The sequence below is a fragment of the Echinops telfairi genome, unplaced genomic scaffold (genome assembly GCF_000313985.2).
Source record: "Echinops telfairi isolate 266 unplaced genomic scaffold, ASM31398v2 ScPeMD7_7457;HRSCAF=8495, whole genome shotgun sequence".
NCBI classification, from domain to species: Eukaryota; Metazoa; Chordata; class Mammalia; order Afrosoricida; family Tenrecidae; genus Echinops; species Echinops telfairi.
Genome location: NW_022111357.1, coordinates 20,525,192 through 20,533,990, shown reverse-complemented (window position 1 = coordinate 20,533,990; position 8,799 = coordinate 20,525,192). Strand labels below are relative to the sequence as shown.

The following is an 8,799-nucleotide window of genomic DNA, read 5'->3' as shown; positions in this document are numbered from 1 at the left end:
TTGTGGGCTTGGGCAGCATTGGGTTGGGATGTTTTCGTGATGCACATTTTCTTTACATAAAACTCTCTCTTATATATGAGTCGCTGTGGATTTGTTTCTCCAAAGTACCTAGACTAATACAAGGCACTTGTCTTTATAATGAAACCCCAACCAAATTCACTGCCATGGAGTTGGTTCCGGCGCATAGCAGACCTTATAGAGCAGGGGGAACTGCCCCTGTAGGTTTCTGAGGCTATAAGCAGAAAGCCTCATCTGACTCCCACAGAGCAGTTGGTGAGTTTGAACCACCGACCTTACTCCAATGCTCAAGCCATTGTTTTACAGGGAGGGTGAATAAGACCCATCAATGTGGTGGATGGTGAACCCAGACTTCCAGATCTATGGGTCATTGCTTTGTGCATCAAACTTCAGTGTGATATTGATGGAGGCATGAGGGAGGGGATGTCCTGTAAGTATTGATTGAAAGAAATATTCTGAAAGGAAACTATTCCATTCCTCACTCTTTGTGTCTGAGCCTCATGGATGTGAGTCCCGTCAGCTCCTTCTTCGCCTCCTCTCAGGGCTGTGCACATGGCAGGCCCTGGTGGAATGAATGGCAGGTGAAATAGATGAATGGGTAGAAGGAAGAGTGTGTGCCCAGGGGATGGGTGAGAGGATGATGATGTAAGAAAAGATGGGAGGATACAAGAATGGACTTTCTGCGTGTTTGTATTTCATAGGATTTTCTGTATATGAAGCCCTGGATAGATAGATTTAGAGAGACAGTAACAGGATGGATAATTGCCTCGGGGCAGAGCAGGATACAATGGGGGAAAATGAGCAGCTAACAACAACGAATGAGTACAAGAAGAAAATGTTCTGAAATTGATTGTGGTGGTGATTGCACAAATCTTCTTAATATAACCGAAATTTTACATTGTGTGTTATATGAAGTCTATGCTAATTTTAAAAATTAGTATAATTTAAAGAATTGATTGATAAATGAAGCAAAAAATAGGCTTCTTAATTTCTGGGAACCAGCCACCAAACCAACCCAAGTCCATTCCAACGTATGGTGTTTCCAGCTGTGACTTCTGACGCAGATTGCCAGGCCTTTCTTCCAGCGTACCTAGGGTAGGTTCACACCACACCTGTCAGCTGGTAGTGAGGCCTTAACCATAGCTCTAGCGGTGTGGTGGATTGCGCCTTGGGCTGCTAACTATAAGGTCTGCAGTTTGACACCACCAGCCGCTCCAAGGGAGAAAGGTGGCTATCTCCTCCTGGGAAGCGTGACAGTCTTAGAAACCCCAGGGGGCAGTTCTGCCCTGTCATGCGGGGTCCCTGTGAGTTAGAATCGGCTCCATGGCAGTGAGTGAGTGAGTGAGGCCGGAACCAACCACAGAGAACACTTACTAACTCAAGGTCAAGGGAACATTAAGCAGATTCAGACTCCACCTTTGGGAGCTGAGACGCTACAGCCAAGACAAATGCGGAAGGGTGTGGAGTGAGGTGGAACCCAGCGGGAATGGAGAGTGTAGGAGATGACCATTTGAGATTCAAGCAAGCTTGAGTCACTGTGTACCTAGCGGAATGATCAGAGGTTCGTTCTCAGGGTCCAGTGTGCACTGCTGTTGCCGAGTCCAGAGTCCTCGCGGAGTTCTCCCATCTCACATGCCTGCCAGCATGGACAACACAGGCAGACTTCCCTCATGATAGCCCCGCGTCACAGCTACAGGAAGGAGCGACTTTGGAAGCCACTGGTTCTTAAGTTGAGCTATGAATCACTAGTCCATATGATAGAAGAGAACCACAGATTAATGGGCCCTTAAAAATTATCTCCAAATGCGACCATTTTACAGAGGAGAAACCAGCAATTAGGCACCTGGCAAGTGCGTGAAGAAAGGATCGGCCTCCTGATTCTCACTCCTGAGAATGAATCTGGCGTGCTCTTCCCTGCCGCAGCCTGCAGTGCCCACGTCCTGCTAACACCTGCAGGATTTTCACCTGCGTGTGTTCCCTACCTTTGACCTTGGTAAGGATGCAAGTATGCTAGATACATAATCTGGTGTCAACTTGCAGAGGGGTGGAGTCTAGCCTGTCAATGTGGTCGCGGCTTGATGACCTCATTTGGAGGCACTACGGAGATAAATAGCTCCCTGGAGGCCAGATACACAGAGACTCAGCTTCATATTCCTGATGACAAGACACAAGAAGCTACCTTATAGCCCCGGAGCTGAAGAAGCCACGTGGAGACCCATGCCAGCCCTGACATGCTTACACCACCACTGGATCCACAAGACTTTTCATCCACTGGCCTGTGATCTTCCTGCATTTGACATCATTACATGTGTTTTGTGAGTCTAAAGAGGAATTTATGGTCTAGTGCTGACATATGGGGTAATATCAGACTTATGGACTTGATCTGGACTGAGCTGGGATGTTTTCTTAGTATACATTTACTCTTTACATAAAGCTCTTTCTTATGCACATAGGAGTGTCTATGCATTTGTTTCTCGAGTCCACCCAGACTGACAGAGGGGAAGGTCCGGTCCTGGAGAAGTGCTAGTGAAGCCCTCCTGAGATAACTCTTCTCCCTGTGCTTTCTGATGACCTGGTTGATGCCTCAGTGTGCCCCAAAGCTGCCAGCATTGGACCAGCTGGAGAACACTTAAGAGACCAGTCACACCAATGCAGATCAGAGACCTGGCTTATGGAATGGCACACATTATCGTGCCATCACCACAGGTGCCACTAATGCTGTTAGTATTAGATGCCATTAGGCTGGTTCCAACTCATGGTGACCCGGTGCACCCCAGGACAAATCACCACTCGGCCTGTGCTGTCTCGCAATTGTTGGGTTGGAACCCGTTGTTGCAGCCACTGTGTCCATCCATCTCATCCGGGGTCTCCCTCTTTTTCGCTGCCCCTCGCCCTCTCCTGAGCACCATGTCTTTTTCCAGGGACCGGTCTCTTCTGATAAAATATGTGAGCGAAGTCTCGCCATCCTCTCTCCTAAGCCCTCCTAACTGCTTCTTCCAAGACAGCCGGGATGCGCTTTAGAAACTGCTTTTCCACATCACTTTGCAGTTGGCGATGCCCTTTCGCTTGCAGCGAGTCTCCATAGAGTGCGTGCCAGTTAAGCTAGTGAGCTGCCCGTTTGCAGGAGTCCAGGGTAACAAGTAGTAAGTGGTAGAGCACAGACTCAGATGTGCTTCGTCACTTGAGAAATATCGTTCTGGACAATGCTGGCCCCTCCGGGGGCCAACTGTCCAGTGTTTCAGAGAATATTGAACACACAGGAATGAGGAACCGACTCATGAGGGATGCCAGCACCCTAAATGAGTGTCTGAAGGAAGTAAGGATGTGTAATCTGGGAATAAATCCCCAAGGAATATACAGTTGCTGTTTTCAAAAGCAGAGAAATAGATTGTGTAGAAATAGATTGGGTTCAAGAGACATTTACAAACCATTAAGGAAAAAAGTTTTTTCAGGGCCATCAAGTCACTTCCAACTCATACTGACCTTACAGACCAGGACAGAACTGTCCCTGAGATAGAACTGCCCCTATGGGTTTGTGAGACTGTACTTTCCAGGAGTGGAAAGCCTCATCTTTCTCCCATGAGAAGCTGGGGGTTTTGAACTACTAACCTTGCAGTTAGCAGCCCAACACATAACCACTATCCACCAGGCTCTCCTTGCAAACCAATAGTACATAAGTTCAAAAAGATACTCTACAGCCAATTGCCACTGCCACCTATTGGTGGAAGGTAAAAGTATTAGCTGTGCTGACAGCCTCCCTCTTCACGTTGTTCTGTGGCATAGAATCTATGCATTTCAACATTTCATCCAGAGACGTACTTCTGGAACCGACAGGTTATCATGTGGAAGAGGGAGATAGAATTAGAACTAATGGGTGAAAATGACAGGGAGATGTGGGGCTCCGACATGAAGATTCACTCCCTGACTAAGCATCCCTGGAACTCAGGGAACTGCTCGTGGGTAATGAGTTTCTTGTCTGCGGAAGAGAGCAAGCCCTGTTGAACTGCCTATCTGTCCTGTGATTGGGGAAATCGATCTCGATGTTTGGTGGGTCAGAGGACTTTCACAGGGTGCTTACTCTAAGTTACAGTTCTGTATTTGAGTCGGGTTGGGCTGCGGGTACTAGCATCTCTGCTGTATGATCCAAGGAAGGACTTTTAGGCCAGGCCAGAAGAAGGAGGGTACCACATGACCAAAGCAGACTTATTTGACCAAGCGATAGCTGGAGAAGGGGTGGGGAGTAAGTGATCATGAGCCCTTGCCCCTTCACAGCTCCCACCAGTGGCTTCTCATACTGACCGTCCACTTAGAGTCATTTGTAAACAAGTCCTTATAGATTCTGCAAATGTGACCAGACCTTGGCTGAAGGGTTGTGTCCGACAAGGTCCAGTTGGGTAAGAGTCAGAGTCAAGGGCCTAGGACAGGGTTTCTGGGTCTGTCTGCTGAACTCCAGCCTGTCTGGATTTTCCTATGAAAGCCCCAGGTTGGTCTGGACTCCACGTGCTGGGCTACCTGTATCGAGCACATAGGTACATTCACTGGGAGGTAGTACCTAGTGTTTAGGAGAAAAACCAGTCGAAGGTCACTACTATCAAGTTGATTTTGATTTATAGTGACCTTATAGCACAGAGTAGAATTGCCCTTTGGGATTTCCAGTACTTTAAGTCTCTACAGTGGCAGCCAGCCTCCTGTTTCTCCTGGTTGAGGGGAAAAACAAAACTCACACTGAAAAATCATGGCAAGAACACCTGGTGACATGGCTAGAGCTGGAGAACATCGAACCGAGGGAATTAATCCTCAAAGGACAATGCTGATCTAAGGGCGAAAAAACAAGATAAAGACTTTTATACCAAAGGGATCCGACTTTGGAGATTGACAGGGCAGGGGAGGAGAAGGGAGGATAGACGGCGATGGCTGTTAACTTGGGAGAACTGGAAGATGGGAGTCCACAGAGGGGAGAAGAGAAATTAGGGATGGGGTGGTGGGTAAACTATTAAGGGCTTTGATTAGTCAGTTAACCTGTTGAGTACTAAGTTGATGATGTGAAATGTAAGCCCCCACCAAATTTACAATTTTTTTTAAAACTTATTTAAAAAAAACCAAAAACCCTCCCTGCCATCTAGTCAATTCCGAATCAGAGTAACTGTATAGGACACAGCCTGTGAGCTCGGTTTCCTCGTCTGTTGATTGGATGCAGTGATTGTTGTATGAAGAGTAAACGCCCGGCTCACACTTGGTTTTGTTACATGAACCTTGGCCAGTGAGACCCAGCTTCAACTTCCCTCCTCCTTGCCCCCTTTGTGGCCACCGACCCCAACATGGACATGTTTGATGATGAAATCCTTTGCTGGACCTCACTTGGTTAACAAGAGTCTCTGGGCCCCGCACTTGAAAACACCCACATCTTTGGCCACCAGTGTTCCAGCAGTCTCCCTCCCACCTTCTCTGATGTGGCAAGAACAGAGATGTAATTGAGAGCCCTCAGTTCCAAGATAAGGCAAGATATGCCCTGAGATTACTCACTGTTCTCTCCGAGAGAAGAGCAGCTGGGTCCATCCGAAAGAGAGTTGGCACCCAGAACTCGACACCCAAGTGGTCATCCCTGCCTGTGTCCTGGTGGCCTTAGGTGGCAGCAGTACTGGTCAGTGTGTGTGTGTGTGTGTGTGTGTGCTTGTAATGACTAGTCATGGACTTGTCCAGGTGTTGTATGAGGGGCAGGGTGGTGCAATGGAAAGGGTGCAGACTTTGAAGTGTGCAAGACTCACATTCAAACCCCAACTCTACAGCGACCCGTGTGTAAACTAGGCAAGTTATTGTTATATCCCCAAGCCTCCGCATCCTCACTTGAGACAAGGGGAAGTGCAAAACTGTCTTACGTGGTCCGTTTGTTAAAGAAATCAGAGCATGGAGTGTGACATGTCTGCTGCAAGGCCTCCTCAATCACTTCCCTCGTTTGGGCGGGGTGGGTGGGTGTTGGCCTGATGGTGGGAGCGTCCATGGGGAGGGCTGGTCTTATACCGTGATGGAGCTGCTGGTTCTCTCTACAGGCCCTCAGTCAGCAGCCACCGATCTGCAATCTGCACCTCTGTTCTGTCTTTCAAAGAAACGGTAAGAGAGCATCCCTGGACACCTTGTCAGTTTGACATTGTTTGGGGTTGAGGTGGAGGATGTAGGCAAAGGCATACTGAAACTCTTTATGTTCAGGGATGGGGAGTAGGTGGGGTGAGGGGGTGGGCATCTCTCCTTGAGGGTAAAGATGGGATGGGGATAGAGCCTTCCTTCCGAATTCTCCTATTTGCCCATCCTTATTTTTGTAGAGTTTGTCCTTGTTTTGAGCTCCTGGTCCATTTGTCTAGTTCGGCAAATATTTATTAATATCCATGGTAATGCTAAGAACTGCCCGTTTTTTGCACGCATCAAGACCTTTGCCATGTTACCTAGAGCTCTCAGTTCCCTTGGGGAAGGGCGTTGGCAACATGAGAAGAGCCAGACTCTGGGGGAGGGAGAGGGACAGCAGTTGCGCCCCTCAGGAACCTGACAAGGGTCGTGCCAAGTGGACTGCCCCAAAGCGGCTGGGGCAGCGCTGTTTCTTTGCAGAGGCTGCTGCTGTGGGAATCTGAAGGAGGAGACTCCTTTGTTCGCCTGTGGGCGTGAGTCTTCTGGAAGGGGTGGCTGGGCTGTCTTGAAAGGTGGTTGGCTTATTGTGGAAGTGGGCAGTGGAGCACAGCAGACCCTGGCCTACTGAAGGTGGTCGGAAGCCCAATCAGAGAGAAAGACCAGGCAAAGCCACACGGGCCCCAGGGACCTGCCATTCCTTGTCAGGAGACCTCAGGGTCTTCTCTTGGAGAAGGAGACAAACAAGAGCCAGGCAGGTTCCTGACAGGGCCCCTGGCTTACAGGTGGGGCATGCGCAGGGCCAGGCCACAGAGGGCCCCTCAGAGGATGTGACAGCCACCCGAGTGCAGTGTGGTCCCCACCGATGGCTAGCACGGGTGCTGGTTCCACTTCCAGGAGGAGACAGGAGAGCAGGAGAGCTGCGGCTCAGGAGAGGCCCAGAACAAGGGCCTCAGAGGCCAAAGCCCGGAGCAGCCAGACAGACCACTGGCAGAATGATGTCTGTTTTGACCACAGCTTGGCAGAGAAAGCTGTGAGAAACGGGGCGGTTCCACTGCTGGGCACAGAAGTGTGGCCATGGGAAGGTTGGCTCTTTTTTGAGTACAGAAATGACAGTCGCAAAGCTCCAGTCCCCTCCCTCTCTCACTAGGCCATAGGCATCCCGAAGCGAGGCGTTTGTCCCTTGAAGTGCACTAGTGTCTTCACAGGTGTCTAATGAACATCTGGTCAATGACGGTGGAGAGCCGAATTGATGGGTCAGCACACGTGGAGCGGTTATAGTTCGGTGCCTTCCAGTTGACTTCTCCTCAGAGGGACCCCCTGTGCCAGAGTAGAATTGCCCCAGGAGGGTCTCCAGATGTCCATCTTGACCGGAGCAGATGGCCAGGCCTTTCTTCCATGCAGCCTCCGCGTGGGTTCAAAATGCCAGCCTTTCGCTGAGCAGCCACGCAGTTACCTTTTGTACCCAGGGCTCCTCAAAACCCCAGCTCTCTGCCATCGCTGACTTCCACTCTTCACAGCCCTGCAGGACAACGCCGAGCCGCTTCGACAGGTTCCGGGCTGGAATCTGTCCGGAAGCAGCCAGCCTCCTCTCTCTCGTGGCGTGGCTGGTGGGCCCAAACAGGTGACCTTGAGGGTTGACAGCTCAACCCATGAGGCACTTTGCCACCAAGGCACCTTACAGGGGCTCCTTCATAGGCCACGGGCATTTGAAACCTTTGATAAGAAGAATGGATGCTCAGAGCGTGGCAGTGACTGCCTGGAGGGATGGAGGGAGGACATAGGCTCGGCCTAAGGTACGAAGGACTTGACTGCCGTGTGCAATGTTTATATTTCTTATTTTAAAAGCACAGAGGAAACTAAGACTAGAGACGTTGGTTAAATCAGAGTTGTAGACACTGGGCTGTTCTTCATAATTAACCTTTTAAAAGAAAGCAAATGTCTGCACAAGTGTTTCCTGCCATGCGGAGGACCACCTCTCTAGAGGTGGTGGCACAAATGAGAAGCCCGGACTCCAGAGGGAACTGCCCAGCAACGTGCTTCGGAAGGTCACAGCTCTGGAGACCATGGGACGTCAGGGTCACCGTGGCTCCGTGGCGACTAGTGTGTGAAGGCCCCTGAGACAGAAGCTGGTCCTGGAAGATGCTAACATGCACTGACTCTCCCTGTGGAGGACTCTGGGCCGCTAGACCTCTGCCCTCTGCCCTCTTGTGTGTCCCTGCTTCACACCCACTGGCTCCTGTCTGCGGTTCCTTCATCGTCACAGATCGGGCTTCATCTGCCTCTGTTTTTGCCTCCTTAGAGCACAAAGCCTATTCGGGCGTTGTGGCAGGTGGTGAGCGCCCCCACCCCCACCCCCCATAGATACCTGCGTGGGCTGAACGGTTCCCAGGGGAGCTGGATGGCTCTGAGAGGCTCTCTGGTTTCCGTTTCACTCGCCTCATGGAGAAAAGAACCCACCACAAGGTTTCTAGAAGATCCGTTTGGGCGTGCGCTGTGAAGCATACTTATAAGTTTGATTTCTGAATGAGTTAAAACTGCCCTCACAACTGACGTTCTTGAATCAACAATTCACCAAAGACCACATGCAAGTGGCCAAATGAAGCAATGCTCTAAAGCAGTGGTTCTCAACCTGTGGGTCACGACCCCTTTGGGGGTCGAACGACC

At 50.2% G+C, this 8,799-nt stretch overlaps 1 protein-coding gene across 1 annotated transcript in view; it reads left to right on the top strand.

The window, feature by feature from the left end:
* The first annotated feature begins 6,086 nt into the window (after nucleotides 1-6,086).
* LOC101639218 (non-compact myelin associated protein) overlaps nucleotides 6,087-8,799 on the top strand; it is a 15,839-nt gene continuing 13,126 nt past the window's right edge. The window contains exon 1 of the mRNA XM_004705099.2: nucleotides 6,087-6,126. The gene's annotated coding sequence lies outside the window, so the exon portion shown is untranslated. The remainder of the gene's footprint in view (nucleotides 6,127-8,799) is intronic.